The sequence below is a fragment of the Eschrichtius robustus genome, chromosome 3 (assembly GCF_028021215.1).
Source record: "Eschrichtius robustus isolate mEscRob2 chromosome 3, mEscRob2.pri, whole genome shotgun sequence".
Classification (NCBI taxonomy): domain Eukaryota; kingdom Metazoa; phylum Chordata; class Mammalia; order Artiodactyla; family Eschrichtiidae; genus Eschrichtius; species Eschrichtius robustus.
Window position 1 is genome coordinate 69,575,768 of NC_090826.1, and position 16,634 is coordinate 69,592,401.

Consider the following 16,634-nt stretch of genomic DNA (forward strand, 5'->3'; position numbering starts at 1 on the left):
AGTGTACCTTAAAATGTCAGCAGATTGCTATTTTCCACAATAACCAGGATGCCGAGTTGTAAGTAAAGTACAGTTAAACTATGTTAAAAATCCCCCAAATCTTGAGAATGTGAAGGAGATATAGAAAAAAATGATTTCAAAGACTACGTTGTTGGGTTTATGTGGCATAAGTTTGGATGATATTTATTTTTCATCTTGTTATATTTAAATACTTTGTATATTTTTGATGAGCTTATAATTATTTAAAATGAAATTAAAGACAAATAATATTCAAAATATATATTTTAGAAAGCAAAATCTTAGAGATATACACGTAGGACAAATTATGGGCAATATACTGAAATAAAGATGTATTTGATGGTATAATCTTCCTTCCACACATTCACAAAACCTAACACAGTCTCTTGTATTTAGATCATGGATTCACAAATGGAAATATGATGTCATGCTTTGAAGGACTGAGCTGTACTCATTTACACATCTTCCGGTCAGAATGTAGGAACCCACATAGAAGTGAACATGATATGGATAAGTACAAAAACTCTGGTGGGTCAGCAAATAAATGATTTTCAATCTCAAGCTGCTTCACCTGGACACAGGAAACTAAGACACAGGAAACAACCCCAGAAAAAAAGTTTCTGAGAAATATTAGGAGAGTCTCAGGATAACACTCAAGCTAAATCTTTTCTCTCTCATCTTAAATTAAAGATGCTTATAAAGCCTTTTCCATAACAGTAGTGTGACACAGATACATAAATATCTGGTACATGGCACCAACATTGCGTCCTGTAACCACAATGAACTCTTCTGGATTTTGTTTAAGAATTTTAAAAAATGAACACTTTATGTTGTTACGATGGTTGTTTTTATGTGTCAACTTGACTGCTCCAGTAATGTTTGGCCAAATTTGCCCAGAAATTTGGTCAAAGATTATTCTGGGTGTGTCTGTGAGTGTGTTTCCGGAATGAGATTAACATTTGATTGGTAGACTGAGTAAAGCAGATTGCCATCACTAAAGTAAGTGTGTCTTAGCCAATGCATTAAAGATCTGAATAGAACCAAAAGGCTGCTTAAGAGGGAATTATTTTTGCTCAAATGCTTTAAGCTGTGACATTGGTCTTTTCTGGCCTTGGGACTCAAACTGAAACATCTACTCTTTTTGGGTGTGGAGTCTGTCAACTTTTTTGAACTTCCACCATCAACTCTCCTGGTTTTCAGGTCTTCAGACTCTGAAACTATAGATCGGCTCTCTTTGTTCTTCAGCTTGCTGACTGAAGATCTGAGGACTCCTCACCCTTCATAATTGTGTGAGCCAATTCCTTATAATAAATCTATTTATTGGTTCTCCTGTTGGTTCTGTTTCTCTGGAGAACTACGTACTAATGACTAATATAGTTTTATGGCCATGTAAGTTATTTACCACCTAACTAAAAAGTGTGATCAGATTTCATTTTAGTCTCTCTAGTTTGAATATCAATCAACTTAAGTAACTTAAAAGAGACTGTTTCAAATATTCAAACCCTATGAATTTGTTACCCCTACTCAATTAATTGCTTCATCTTCTGCAATATTTTCATTTGTTTCATATATGAACCATGATTGTTTAATAAAGCTTTTTATTTTTACTGGGATTTCTAATGGCTTTTGCTCTTTTTCAGTGTTCATCCAAGAAACACACATCTTCCCCATGGCCTCAAGATTATCCAGCCTCTAAATGATAATCTATTTGCTTCCTGAAGATATTCTGTGTAGAACCCCCTGACTGTTTGTTCTAGTAAAAACAGCTCATTTCCAGGTCTGGTGCTTAGCTGCTATTCTTATGAATTTGTTTCGTAGAATTCATGAACTAGAGCCACTGATCCTAAATCCAGTATCTCCAGGATTTACATACCCTTATTAGTTTTAATGTAATACATTCTCCCAGAACTTCTTCCAAAAGAGTCTTCAGGGTGATATTATGGTTATAACACCTCATGTTTTGTTTGCTAGTCTTAACAGAAAAAATGTATTTTCTATATCCTCATTTTTTAAATATAAATTTTTTGAGTACACAGTTCTAGGTTGACCTTTTTTTTTTCCTCTTGCCACTGTAAAGACATTACCCTAATGCCTTTTGGCTACCTAAATTAACTGCTTTTGGAATTCTGCTTGTAATTGCTTTTCTTATATTTTGTTCTCAGGGGGCTTTTAGATATTTGGAGGTAGAGGTCAGAGGCCCTTCTGCAATCTTACTACAATGAGCACAGGTCTGAATTTGTTCTTTATTTATCCTACTTAATAATCATTGGCATTCTTAAAATTGACAATTGATTTCTGAATTAATTCCCAATAATTCTCACCTGTTAACTTTTTGAGCATTGCCTTTCCTCCATTTTCTCTCCTTTCATTCTGTGATGACAAGGGTAGTATGCCTTTGGACTCTCTTCTTCCTGATACTTCTTGTAATCTCTTTCTCATGTTTTTCATCAACTTGATGCAGTCTACTGCATTGTTAATGATTTCTTCAGCTCCATTCCCTGGTCACCAATTTCCTAATCAGCTGTGTCTTTTAATGTCAATGATTATATATTTCATTTCCAGTAGTTTTATTTGGTTCTTTGTCAAATCTGCTTGAATATTTTCAGCAGTCTCTGATCCCTTGCTCAGGTTTTGGATCCCATTATTTATTTCTTTGAATATTTTTGTACACGCTTTATATTTTGTATTTGATGATTCTAACATCTGGAGCCCTTTTAAAATAGATCTAATACTTATTGTTTCTGTTCTTAGTATTTTTCTCACTCGCGGTGGCTCATTTCCTTGTGTATTTGACAGTTTTCTTTCTATTGTGAGCCTATGTTTACCAGGATTTAAACTGTACATGTCCCAAGAAGCTTAAATTGAGAGGCTTCTTTCCTGAGTGGAATAGTGTTTTTTTCAGTTGGGCATAGGCAGCCTATTTTTAATTCAGTTTCTTGTCTTAGAGTTTCTCAGACTGCAGTCTTCCTCTGGTTGCCATAATAAATAAACACACCTGAAGTTAGGTCTATAACTATAATTCTCAGAGTAGACTATTACTGCTATTGCTATGGTTACTTCCCCACCTGTTCCCTTCTCCTTGCTACAGACAGGAGGCTATTTTTAGTGCCTACACCTTTACTGAGAAGGAGACTCTGGTGAGGTATCCAAATTTATGTCCAGGCAGGGACGACTGCTCCTCACTTTGACCTCCTCTCCACACTTTTCTGAGATCAAAGGCTCACCTCTAAGTCCATTTCAGTTGGCTCTATGTTCCAAGGACTTAAAAAAACACTACAGGTAGGTGGTGGGGAGCACAGAGCAGAACATCAGACTCACCTCCCTCAAACTCTTTCATTAATATACTTTAAAAGTAATTTTACCTTTCTTGTGCAGAAATATAACACTTCTCTTGAGCTTGTTGTCTCCTAAATGCATGTCTTTTTTAGATTTTTGCTAAGCTGTAGTTCCCAGCCTCACACTTGTAGAGTTGTTTTTACTCATCTGAACACCAGAAATTGATGTTTGTCTTTATTCATTTTTGTCTTATTAGGTTAAACTCATTGTCTCAGCCTGAGTTCTCTTATGAGTCTGATATCTAACTTACTTGTGATCTCTCCCAGCTTTGAAACATTTGCAGTTAGTCAATATTTTATATTCCCCACAAGTTTTCTTAAGTTAATTTTCATAAATATATAGCAACATTTAATTCTTTTGTTGCAAATTTCAAGTTCCCATTACCAAAGGTATTTCTAAAGCCTGTGTATGTTTTGTCCTAGCTATAGAATATTAATGATAAAGTTGTTAAGCTAAGGTGAAGATTTTTTTTTTTAGTTTTTATTTTATTTTTGGCTGTGTTGGGTCTTCTTTGCTGCGTGCGTGCTTTCTCTAGTTGCAGCGAGCGGTGGCTTCTCTTGTTGCAGAGCATGGGCTCTAGGCGCACGGGCTTCAGTAGTTGTGGCTCGCGGGCCTCAGTAATTGTGGCTCACGGGCTCTAGAGCGCAGGCTCAGTAGTTGTGGCTCATGGGCTTAGTTGTTCCGCAGCATGTGGGATCTTCCAGGACCAGGGCTCAAACCCGTGTCCCCTGCCTTGGCAGGTGGGTTCATAACCACTACGCCATCAGGAAAGCCCCAAGCTGAAAATTTAAGTGTCAGGATACACATGTATAAGAAATAAAATATGCATGTAAATGAAAACACTGCAGGCTGGATTAAAATGCAAATTCACTTTAAATTTTATAACTACACACGAACATGTGCTGGGTTGGCTGGTTAAAATTTATTTAATTACTTCTAAAATACATTTTAAAAGTCTTTGAAAAAATTGACATAACATTGAGGATAAAAGTTGCAGGAAATTCATTTCATCTCTAACAACCTTTGTCAAAACATTTTCTTCTCTCATTACCTTAATTAATTTGTTCACTATCTGTAGCACACAAACTATAGAAGAAAATTTAAAGCAAAACACAATTCGTTTTAACTGTGTACATTAAAATAACTTTAAAAAAAGAGAATCTTATTCATTCCCTAATTCCACCAATATTTACTATCTGCTATATTTGTTATACTATTCTAAGTGCTGGAGATAAAGCACCTGCCCTCAAAAATCCTTGCCCTCATGGGGCTTAATGGGGAGGCAGATATTAACAAACAATCACAATTGAATAAGTAATAAAATTAATATATCAGATTAGGGGAAATACTATGAGAAGAAAACAATGAATAGGTAATGCTCTGAGGAGATGAGTACTGTAATTGCAAATTGGTTGGTCAGGAAAGATTTCGCTAAAAGAAATATGACATTTGAGCAGAGACATGATGTATGCTTACATGTGGGGAAGCGCAAAATACAAAAACCTTAAGTCATGAGAGTATATGAGAGTATAATTGCAATACAATAAATTCTTTTTTTGCATAATCTTTGTTTCTGTGTTGTTTATTAATATCCTGGTCCATTTATACATTTTTTGGTTCTTTATTAAATATAGTAAAAACATTATTTCAAATTTATCGTGTTTCTTTATTGGGATGGGCAAGTCTCCATTCTTATATTTGTTAATCTTCCCTTCATAAATTGCGTTAAGAATTTTAATATTATAAATAATATTACAAATTTATTATTTTTCTGGATAAACTTTAAAAACACTTTATGTTCACCTCAAAAAAGATCACATCAGCTGCGACTGACAACATACTTAATTTGAGAAATATTGTCTTTAGAATTTTCAGAACTTCCTTTCATAACCACATTTTTCTTAGTAAATATTTTTGTTTTCTTTAAGTCTCATAGATTTCAGTGCTTTTTTATAACTTATTTATTCAACAAATACTTATATTGAATATCTACTATATGCCAGACGCTCTGTTTCATGCTAAGGCTGTATAAGATTGTAATCAAAGCAAAATTGTACCTACCTTGGTAAAGTAAATATATAGTATGAGAGAGCGATAATTAAGCAAAAAGACAGGGTAGCAGGTAGCACAGAAGAACTCCTAAACCAATGTAGAATTATTGTTAAAGTCTTCCTTGAAAAAAATCACCTATGAGATGTGAAAAAAAACGTGAGTAGGAGTTATTCAGAGGAAGGTAGTGGATTGGCTACAAGGAAATTTTCTAATCAAAGGACAATTATATTTAAAAGTCTAAATTGATAATAGGCATCCATAAGTAAAGCTGTTGTAGAGAGAGCAGGGTCCTAATCTCTAACCTATATCATTGCTCTTTTGAATGCAATAGTTTTTTTCAATTGTTTTCTAATTGATTATTATTGACAGAAAAACGTTTTGGGTTTTCTCTGTTTTGTATCTACTAATTTTACTGAATGAGCTATTTTTTAAATTTTTTGAGATAATTTTTTTGTAACTTTTTCATTAGTAAGGAGCGTGCGTGTGTGTGTGTGTAAAATAGCTGTTGCAAATAACAAAGGTTAAGCACTCTGGCTTTCCATTAAAAAACATATTTTCTTTTTTTGTTTTATTTTTGCTTTTGTTTCAACCTATAATGTTACAGGTTGGAGAGGTGAAGCTCTGTCATTGGTGGCCTCCAAGGTCACATTGGCAGGGGAAGAGAAAACTGGAGAATTATGAGAGATGTTTTTATAGGCCAAGCCTGGATGAGGTTTCAACACTTTCATCGCTAGAACTCAGTCACATGACCTCAGCCTACTTGAAGGGAGGCTGCAAGATGCAGTCATTTTGTAGATAATGAACTTGGCATCATAAATGCCACATTTTTTTCTGCCACAATGTATGTTAAAACCATTCAGGCACACAGGAGCACATAGATATATTTTTCTAGCATACATAGCTTATATACTATGCGTGCTTTTTTTTTTCCTCTACTCTCAGAGGCAGTTTTGTTTCCTATTATCCCTTTATCTATGAATACTCTACACTATAACCACAGCAGACTACTTACTTTTCTCAACATAAAGTTCTGTCACACATTTTACATGGTCTTTTCCCATTTAAATTTCCTTTCTCTCATCTTCATTTGCAAACCCCGACTTATCATGATTTGACTTATGATTTTTCAACTTTCTGATGATGTGAAAGTGATATGCATTCAGTAGAAACTGTACTTCACATTTTGCATTTTGAACTTTTCCTGGGCTAGCGATATGCTATAACAATACTCTCTCATAATATATTGGTAGGTAGGTAGTAGATAGATAGATACACACACACACACACACACACACACACACATATACATACATGTGTGTATGAATACCAAATATATCTTTAGTGGATCCTGAGTTTGATGTGGTCTGAGGACTTTTTAAAAATTACTTTTCAAAGTAATTCATAAATAAGGCTTAAAAATAATTTTTCAAAATATTTAGAGTAAAAAGCAAGGGTCCTCTGACCTATACCTTAAAACTAAGAATCTAGTTTCCTGTGTCAGTTTTAAGACAGTCTTAATAAGAGAGTATAAGTCCTTGGTCAATTCAGTAATTTGTTCAATTTTGATGTAAATTAAAGATATTAAATCAATTATCTCTAACCAATTGAATTGCATTCAACAAGTCCATCTTGAGCCTTTAAAATATTCTGTTCTGTATTTCAAGGAAGAAATTAGTATTTTCTTAATGAATTTCTTTGTGGTGTATGCATACTCATCTTTGAGGAACTTTTCTAGTTTTGACTTCAAATAGCTACAGCAAATAGCTCGGGACTAAATTCTATGATATAGTCCATTATAACCTTAATGGACTTGTGAAAGGCTAATGATTGTACTATTACTAATGTGCACATGGTACCATTTGCATATATGGCATATGTTACCATCTAGATAGACATCAATAAATTATTTTTGAGCAAATTTTTAGATTAGTGGTTGTAGTTTGACATATAGGTATCACTTTAAAAAATAGCCCACTCATCAGTAATTTTGTGCAAATGTCCTGAACTATGAACTATTTCAGAATGTTAGCTAAGTCAAATATATAAATTTTATTTAAAATATTAAGGTAACATCATATATATATGTGTGTATATATAAAACAATATGAAAACATCTATTGGTTTTCCTTTTAAAAATATAATGTAAATATATATATATAATTTTATATAAAATGACATGTTTTCTAAAAATTTATTTCAAATAAGGTTGAAAGAACTTTTAAAAAAAATAAATAAATTTTGAATTCCATCACTTTGCCCAGGTATTGGAATTTGGGATATCACATTTAACTGTTGAAAATATTTTCATGGATAGTTGTAAGATAGCATAAGCAGTTTTTAAGATAAGCATAATAAATAACAATTTCAATAACTATTGTGAAATAGCAAAATGCCATCTGATTCATAGATTCAGCATTTATGTAATGGCCAAAGGCTAGAGTACATGTAATGCAAATAAGATTTGGGAAAAAGTAAAATGCTGATTAATTTTTTTCTAAAGACTTTATTTTATTAGAGCAGTTTTAGGTTTGCAACAGAATTGAGAAGAAGGTAAAGAGATTTCCCATATACTTCCTGCCCACACACAAGCATAGTCTCACCTATTATAAGCATCAATCACCAGAACGGTACATTTTTAACCTATATTGACATATCATAATCACCCAAAGTCCATAGTTTAACTTAGGGTTCACTCTTGGTGTTTTACATTTTAAGAGTTTGGACAAATGTATAATAACATACATCCACCATTATAATATCGGAAAGAATATTTTCACTCACTAAAATCCTCTGTATTCTGCCTATTCATATTCCTCAAACCCTTGTTCCCTGTGGCAACGACTGATCTTTTTATTGTCTCCATAGTTTGCCTTTTCCAGAATGTCATATAGTTAGAATTATACCTTATGTAGCCTTTACAGATTGGCTTCTTTCACTTAGTAATAGGCATTTAAGTTTCCTTCATGTCTTTTCATGGTTTGTTATCTTATTTCTTTTTAGCACTGAATAATATTCTGTTGTCTGTATGTACCACAATTTATCCATTTGCTTACTGAAGAGCATCTTGGTTGCTTCCAAGTTTTGACAATTATGAATAAAGCTGCTATAAACATCCATGGGCAGGTTTTTGTGTGGACCTAAGTTTCAGCTCCTTTGGGTAAATATCAAGGAGTGCAATTCCTGGGTCGTATCGTAAGACTATGTTTGGTTCATAAGAAATTACCAAACTGTCTTCCATAGTGAGTGCCATTTTGCATTCCCACCAGCAATGTATGAGTATTCCTATTACTCCACATCCTCACCAGCGTCTGATAATGTCAGTGTTCTGGATTTTGGTCATTTTAACAGGTGTGCTGTGGTATCTCGTTGTTTTAATTTGCATTTCCCATGTGACAAATTATGTGAGCATCTTTTCATAAGCTTAGTTGACATCTGTATATTTTCTTTGGTGAGGTGTCTTTTAAGGTCTTTGGCCCATTTTTTAATCAGGTTGTTTGTTTTCTTATTGTTGAGTTTTAAGAGTGCTTTTATATGTCATTTATATACATTGTTGTTATTATTTTGCACAAACTGTTGCTATTATTTTGCACATGCCATTATCTGTTAGATCAAGTAAGAACAAGAAAAAAAGTTTTTATTTTACTTTCACTTATTCCATTTTCAATGATCATTTCCTTATGTATATCCTAGATGAGATTTTGACCTATACTATTTTTCTTCTCTCTAAAGAACTTTTAACATTTCTTGCAAGGCTGGTGTCTTGGCAACAAATTTCTTCAATTTTTGTTTTTTTGGGAAAGTCTTTATTGCTCCTTCAGGTTTGAAGAATAATTTTGCATGGTGCAGAATTCTAGGTTGGGGTTTTTTTCTCTCAATTTTAAAAATATTTCACTCCACTCTCTTCTTGCTTTCATGGTTTCTGAGGAGAAGTCAGATGTAATTCTTATCTTTGTTCTTCTATAGAAAAAGTTTTTTGTTTTTTTCTCTCATTTCTTTCTGGTTTTTTTTTTCTTTATTTTTGATTTTCTGTAATTTGAAATGATATACCTAGGTTTTTGTTTATTTGTTTTGGCATTCATCCTGCTTGATGTTCTCTGACTTTTTTGGGTCTTTGATTTGATGTCTGAAAGTAATTTGGGAAAATTCTCAGTCATTGTTTCAAATATTTCTTCTGTTTTTTTCTCTCTTTATTTTTCTTCTGGTATTCCAATTATACCTTTTGTAGTTGTCCCGCAGTCCTTGGATAGCCTGTTCTTTTTTTTAATCTTTGTTCTCTTTACTTTTGGTTTCTGAAGATTTTATTGAATATATCCTCTAGCTCAGAGATTCTTTCCTTAGCCATTTCCAGTCTACAGTTAAACCCATCAAAAGCATTCTCTTTTTTTTTTTTAATGAAGTGATATAATCAACAATAGGTAATCACTTAGACACTTGGAGTTTGAAGAATTATAAAGCCCTGGAAGCCAAATCAGTTCATTCAGAGCATTAGATAGGACTGCTCTCATTTGCATACTGATATAAGATATGCTTCTTTCCTTCATAATTTTAGTTTACAAAAGCATGTTTTAAGCAAACAGATTGTATCAAAGTTAAATTTCTTGCATTAAATAATTGTATTGTGGTAATAAGAGAGAACGGCCCAATTCTTAGGATACATTTGCCAAAGGACAAATGTGTGTGTGTGTGTGTGTGCATGTGTGCATGCACACCTGTGAGTGTATGGGGGAGGGGAGAGAGAGAGAGACTGACTGCTGTATCCAAAAGCGCTAAATATGTGGCATTGACTTTGGGAATGAGCCACTGAAGTTGGAAGAGCCTTGAGGAGACTGTTAGTAGGGGTTTGAAAATATTAGTGTGGGATGGAGAGAAAGGAATCTTGTTGTAGAGTAAAGGAAGGTTTGGTAATACTGGCACTTGCAATTAAAAAGAAAATAGAACGTGTACCTAGTGAGTTTCTCAATTTGGCTGAGAAGTTTTCCAGGAAGAATTGAGAAAGGGGCAACTGGCTGTTTCTAGCTGCCTGCTATAGGTTGAATGGCATCTCACTCACCCCCAAAAGAATTTAAAGTACTAACCCCAAGTTAGTGAACTTGACCTTACCTGGAGATAAAGTATTTGCAAATGTAATCAAGTTAAGTGAGTTATTAGGGTGGACCCTAGAAAAGCTTTCTTCATTTCTATGTTTTTATACCTAGCATCTCTGTTTGGTTCTCTCTTAGGCTTTTTATCTCTCTGTTTACACTGCCCATTTTTTCTTGCATGCTATCCAGTTTATCATTAGCACCCTTAGCATATTAATTATAGTTGTTTTAAATTCTTGGTCTGATAATTCCAATATCCCTGTCTGTCTGGTTCTGATGCTTTCTCTGCCTCTTCAAATTGTGTCTTTTCGCCTTTTGGTATGCCTTGTAATTTTTTTTTTCTTTTTTTTTTTAATTAATTTATTTTATTTATTTACTTTTGGCTGCATTGGGTCTTTGTTGCTGCGCTTGGGCTTTCTCTAGTTGTGGCGAGATGGGGCTACTCTTCGTTGCGGTGCAGGGGCTTCTCATTGCTGTGGCTTCTTTTGTTGTGGAGCATGGGCTCTAGGCACACGGACTTCAGTAGTTGTGGCACACGGGCTCAGCAGTTGTGGCGCACAGGCTTAGTTGCTCTGTGGCATGTGGGATCTTCCAGGACCAGGGCTTGAACCCATGTCCCCTGCATTGGCAGGTGGATTCTTTACCACTGCTCCACCAGGGAAGCCCGTAATTTTTTTTCTTGATAACCATACATGATGTGCTGGATAAAAGGAACTGCTATAAATAGGCCTTTAGTAATGTGGTGGTGAGGGTGGAAGGCTCAGGCTTTTAGTGATCCGGATTGTGAGCTTTACAAGTATTTCTCAGTGTTTCCCCATTTAGATGGGACAGGATTGCTAGAGCCAGCTGGAGTAGGTATTTTACTCCCTCAGTTCAGTTAGGCTCTAGTAATACCCAGCAGGGTAGGCTCTGGTTAACTAGTTTCTCTGGAGGGCAGGTCTTGTTTAAAAAAAATCACACTGCTCTGGTGTTTTTCAAAATTGTTCCTTTACCTCTTGCTCTGCCAAAAGCTTCAGGGGATTTTTCTCCTATATTTAATGTGGGAACATGGTCAAGCTGCTGGAGACAAATCTTACAATATTGTGGGGGGCCCCCATAAGTGAGTTCTCTGAAGTTTTGCCTCTCAGAGTTTTTTGCTCTGAACCTCCAACAATTTGTCAATTACAGTTCAGGTTTTCCTACTGAGGCACTGGTTCCCATGGAGGCACCTGTTCTTGAGTTTCTGCTCAGGTAAGCTGCAACTCCCTCTATTTGTCTATTTCTCAAATTTTGGGAGCAGCAGTGTGCCTTGTGCCCTCCCTCCCCTCTCTTACAAATCCAAAAATAGTTGTTGATTTTTCAGCTTTTTTCTTGTTGTTAGGACCTTCGTAGAGGTGACTTCCAAGCACCTCAATGTGGAACTGGAAACTGGCTTTTTATAATTATATTCTAAGAGATGCTAAATGTCTTATACTCATTACACTTGCTTGCCACAAGGGTGCAATCTTCTGTGATTATATGCTAGTTTAGTAGTGTTTGTAAAAACCTGAAGTATTAATTTTATTAAAATTACTGTTCTTTTTTCTTTGGTAACGCATTTGTTAACTCACTTATTTATTCACCAGAGTATGTAATAAATATACATAATCAGTGAAAACCAGTGATTTGCATTCTGAACAGAGGTATACATAGTTCAGAATATTAACAAGTAAATAAAAGAATTTTAAGTAGTGGTAAAATGAGGACAAAAGACATTTATAGATATTTTTCTATTCTAGAATATATGGTTCCTGAGAAACTTTAATCCATTTTTGTTAGGGAAATCATAATGGTGCTTTGAATTTATACTGATATCTTTTTTATGCTGTTATTCAATACAGGCAGAGGTCCACCACTGGGTGATGTTGGTGTATATGTGTGTTTCTTATCTGGTAATATGTCTATAACCCTAGTTGAAGATTGGGAAAAAAAAAAGAAACAAAACCCAAAAGTCTTTGTTCAATATAAAGTTTAGTAAACTTATGAAAAGCTGAGATGAAAATTTTAAAAAGAAGATAACTAAACATTTTGACAGAGAAAAAGATGCAATCATACAACTATAATTATCAACTGGTGTAATTTTCTATACCCTTTTTACTAGGTGATGGTCCCATAATATTTTTGGTCACTTTTCAAAGTATCCAACTTCAATCAAAAAGTCTATTTTTAAAAATTTTGAGAACAATTAAATTTAATATGCCATTGCTGTTAAAATTCTTTGCTTTTGTTTTCTTTCAGTCTTCTTTTTTTACTCCTTTAGTCCTGAGTGGGCAAAGAACTCCATCATAGGTTGTTAGAACAAAATTTTCCCTTATATGTAGTTTTCTTTTTTTACTTTGGTGGATGAGATGTGAGGAACAACCTTTTCTTTGTCTATATAATCACTGACTACTCTTTAGAATTAGGCAAACTTAACAACACACAGCAAATTTACATTAAATACACATTTGCTGAATGTCAATAATTTGCCTAAGTGCCAGAAGTAAAAGTAGTATGTGAAGAGGCATGATCAATAAAAGAGGCAGCCACTCCTTTCAGGTTAATCATAACGCAACTTGAAACAGCATCGAATGACTAATTCAAATTATTAAAATAGCCAGTGAAATAAGTCAGTTTCATAAAGTAATATTATTGAAGCAATACAATAAAAAGTGTTACCATAGACTTTCTGTCCTTTTGTGCCTGTATAAAGTTATTCTATTATGGAAAATCTCTAGAAGGTACAATGTACAATACTTTAAACAAAAGATAAAGAAAGTTCCTTTCTCTTTTTCAGTGTAAAACTATAAAGGTCATGATTGATATATACTTATTTTCTAAGTGGTTAGAAGAGATTCATGGTTGTACGTGAATATACACATGCACACTATATGGTTTGATCAATTACAAATTGTTTTATTCATTTTAAAATATGGGACTGATTAGGGGAGTTGGAAATGCTTAAGGAAGAAAACAAAGATAAATAAAGAGATGATACAAGTAGTGAAAAATAAGCATGCTCCTCATTTGGTATATAGATATGACACAAATAAAAGCTCTTGTAAAGCCAGGGCCACCTTGGGTGAAAAACGAAATAGGAAAGGAAAGGGGGGATGTTACAGTGGTTGAGAAGTGGGCATTAGAAGAATAAATGAAAAAAACATTTTCACAAAATGAATCAGAGATTATCCCTTTCTTGAAGAGTCTGAGATGAGATCAACATGTATGCTAATAGTTTGAGGAAGAAACATTTTGTATCTTAGATTGGATTTCCTAGAAGCTGAGCCTGCCTGAGAGAGGGATTTGGGCTTCTGGATTTATTGAATTTGTATTTAAGAAAAACCTGTAGTGGAATGAGGAAAGAAAAGCGAGAAAGAGGAAAGAGCTGACAAGAATGTGGTCTCAGGTAAATTTTGTTTTTGGCCTGATTCAAGGAGTATTCTCGAGTTTAAGTTGCGTGGTAGAGGTACCCACCTTGAGACTAGGGGAAGTAGCTTCTGTACCCCACGTTGTTAGGTGTCCTTAGCCTCCTGGGGGGTCAGGATGTAGCCTCCCAGCAGGAGGAGCTGGAAGGGAGTTGGTTCTGTCAATGACGGGCAAGGCTTCAGAGAAGATTGTGTGTATAAGCCTTTCTTTCCAGCACCCACTGGGCGTTGAGAGCACCAATCAGTAAAGGGGACTTGGGTGGGGCACACACAATGTCTGCTCCGTTATGCTAAGTAAAAGTACAAAATAATACGTGTAGAAGAGTGTAGTTTCTGCTGGGAGATTTGTCAAAGACTTTATGAGATGTAGCCTTGGTTTCCCTACATAACTAGAGCTTGTAATTGATGTCCACCCATTTGTTACTCTGCAGAATTACTTGTGGGAAATACTGGAATCCCTTTGGCCATGATTTTAAAGCTGTATCCAGTAAAATCAACTCAAGTAACTTACTTCCGGTTTTTATAGGCATATTTCTAGTGAAGGTTGCAGGTTATCTCACAGAAACATGAAACAAGGCTATTTTATGATCCAAACCTTTATAGTTTCTATCATTTTTTACTACTGCACTTTTATGCAACTTTAAGTTCATGTGTGGTTTGTTGTTGTGGGGAGTTGTATTTTTGTATTTTGTATTTCTGGAACTAGTGTTTTAAAGATCTTATTTAGGAAAGTCTGGGTTTTTCTTTTGTTTACATTGTGGTCCTGTGATTTAATGACAGCAGAGGGAGCTGTATTGTGTTGGGAGTTTGTAAAATTCCTATGGTTAAGAGAATTAAGTATGTGGGCACGGTGGGAGTCACAATCCATTTAACAATTATACCCAGGGACTAAAGTAGATGTGGAAGTTGAATCAACCTGAGTCTGTAATGTGTTCATAGTCTGTTTGATTGCAGAGTATGAATCTTTTGATCATAATACAATTTACTTTCAATCTTATATTCCTCTGTTTGCATTAAATTTAGGCTTCTTGAATGTCCATATTCATTCTCATGGCATGCATGAAAAAGTACAAAATGAGGATCTAATGTGTAATATGGTGACTATAGACTATAGATGATAACACTGTACTGTATAATTGAAATTTTCTTACCAAAAAAAGGTAAATATGTGAGGTGTTGGATGTGTTCATTAATTAACTCAATGGGGGAAATACTTTTAAAGAGGAAAAAGAAGTATAAAATTATCATAGGGGCTTCCCTGGTGGCGCAGTGGTTGAGAATCTGCCTGCCAATGCAGGGGACACGGGTTCGAGCCCTGGTCTGGGAAGATCCCACATGCCGCGGAGCGGCTGGGCCCGTGAGCCACAACTACTGAGCCTGCGCGTCTGGAGCCTGTGCTCCGCAACAAGAGAGGCCGCAATAGTGAGAGGCCCGCGCACCGCGATGAAGAGTGGCCCCCGCTCGCCGCAACTGGAGAAAGCCCTCGCACAGAAACGAAGACCCAACACAGCCAAAAATAAATAAATTAATTAATTAATTAAAAAAAAAAAATTATCATAGGCAAAAATCTGTACTTCTAGTGTTCTGAGAGAAAAGTAAACCACCCACCTATTTGGGAATTTATTATACGTTACCTAAGCGTGGAATGTTCCCAGAATAGCTTATTGTTAACTATATTATCTGTATTAGGAAGGATTCTAATTTGTTTTTTTCAAACAGGAACCATGAAATGTTTGGAATGTTCTTTGGAAATTGCCTAAGATATTTTTGCCTGAAGGAGGGAAATCAATTCCTAGAGACAGAAATTAGGTTTTTATATACAGGGACCTTTGCTATGATGGTCAGAATTGAGATTCTTAACGGCAGTGATCTCCCATTATCATACTGCTTCCTGATTCTTCTCTCCGTTTTACAGCTTTCCCAGCACTCTTCCTCGGAGTTTACTGAGAAAGAGCTGTTAGACACTAAAGCAGAGACCTAATTCTATTTGCAAATCAATCTGAAGTAGGTGGCCTTCATGTGAGGAATACGATTCTACTGAGTGGGCAGCATAAGTGTTGACTGGAGAAGAAGTGAACTAGCGGTCAGCCAAACATTTCACTAAATCTCAGGGCTTAGAAGAGGTCATTTGTGAAAATCATTGGATTTGGATTTGGATCTGGGGACTGAGACTGTCCCACCTCGCCTGCTCAGAATCTCAGATTTAAGCCCCAGCACAAGTGGCACATCCTTGCAGAAGTCTTTCCTGAGAACTTCTGTACTCCCTCTAGTAGATTTCACCTTGCTTTCCTTTGTGCTCCACAGAGCCTCCTATAAAGGTCTAGTACAGCTCATAGAACATCACCACACCCGGCTGGAAGGGCAGCATGGTTTTAATACAAGGAATAGGAGTCAAAATTGGAGTAGAGCCTCACCTGTGTCTTCCCAGTTGCAGGTAGCTTATTCATCTTCTTTGAATCATTTCCTTCTTCTGTAAAATTATCAAATAGTACCTTATAATTGCAGCTTTTTCAAAAAAAGACCAGACACACCATTAGGCATGGAGGCAAAAGAATTTGCTTTGGAACATGACAGATTTCAAATCCTAGTTCATCACTTAGTAGCTCTGTTAACTTGGGCAAGTTGCTTAATTTTTCTACACCTTAGTTACTAGTTAGTAATCAATTTGCATCAAATTTGGGATGGGAAATGTCACTGAGCTTGATGTTTGTGTGTTGATTGGTGT